Source organism: Diabrotica virgifera, chromosome 10, assembly GCF_917563875.1.
Source record: "Diabrotica virgifera virgifera chromosome 10, PGI_DIABVI_V3a".
Lineage (NCBI taxonomy): Eukaryota > Metazoa > Arthropoda > Insecta > Coleoptera > Chrysomelidae > Diabrotica > Diabrotica virgifera.
The window spans coordinates 148,754,800-148,756,332 of NC_065452.1; positions in this window are offsets into that span (position 1 = coordinate 148,754,800).

Below are 1,533 nucleotides of genomic sequence, written 5' to 3' on the forward strand. Positions count from 1 at the left end.
GACCAAATGTCGGTCATTGGGTAGGCTATTCGTATAAACTTATACTATACACGTCCTTCCGTTATATGTGCTGTTTTAATTCATAACACAGCTACCTCACGAAACGCCTAAAGTGGAGCATAAGTTGGACAACTGATTTTTTTTAAATATATTCACTTTCCCCTGGAAACTTATAAATATGCTGAATATATCTGTGCCTTTCAAAAAACTTATACAGGGTGTCCAGAAACTCTCTGTCTGAGATTTTTCAGATAATTTTAAGACAGTTTACCCCAATTTACCTAGTGCTTATTAACCAGTGATGTACATCACTGTCCCTAAAGGAGCTATAGCTCTTTTAGTCCAGGGCGGATCTGTTTTGAGATGGACGTTGAGAGGTGACTCAAATTTTTTTGCAGAAATTGCTTGAAAATAAATCAAATAATAATATTTGAGTTATCCTCCCTCTCAAAAAGGTCCGGAACATTGTTTAAATAATCAAAATGTCAAGAATTGAAGGAAAAATTCGATTTTTTTCTTCGTTTTTTGATTATAACTTTAAAAGTATTCATTTCCGAGAAAAGTTGTACTGACATAAAAGTTGCGTAATTCAATTTACTACAATATAGAATTGGTTAAAAATTTAAAAAATAGTTATCCTAGTTGCAAAATAGCAATAATTGCGAAAAAAACATACAAAAACAAGTATTCGCATTTTACGTTTTTCAACCATTTATGCTACACTTAGGACCTTCATATTTTACCCAGAAAAACTTCATGATACAGTAAAATAATACTGTAAATTTCATTAAGATCGGTTCAATAGATTTTGCAAAATAAATTTTGCAATAAAGCTTTCGCAAAAAAAATTCATTTTTTCAAAATATTACAGGACTGAAAATAAAGCATACAGCAAGTTGAATTTTTTTTTGCTTATAGAAGTGTACTGTACCTTTCATTTGCAATTTTCAAAATTAAAATCAATTAATTACCACGGCGTCAGAAAATTTTTGAAATAAACAATAATTTTTGGTGCTACGCGCAGGACAGCGGTGTTCGATTCACACAGGTTGATTTCCACCAAAATTTCTTCCAATCTTTATCTAATATATTATTTTCTTACTCTATATTTTGTTGTATTTTAATTTTTTAATTCCACAAAAATCAAACTAATTTTATTATTGTTTGTGAAATATTGTTTAAACAATTGGATATGTTTAAAAATAATAAACTTTTATTATTTAAGTTAAAATATATGAACAAAGAAAGTTTTTGCTAATAAAAGTGTTATTTCAAAGGATAGAGTATGTGTTTTTATTTTGCAATAAACAAATTTATTTATTTATATCGAAATGTCATAAAAATTAAAATGGATCAATTATTATCAAAGGTCATTGGAATGCCCAATCAGAGCAACCTATCCGCTGTCCTGCGCGTAGCACCAATAATTAATGTTTATTTAAAAAAATTCCTGAGGCCGTGGTGTTAAACGATTTTAATTTTACAAAATTGCAAATGAAAGGTACAGTACACTTCTATTTGTAAAAAAATTTT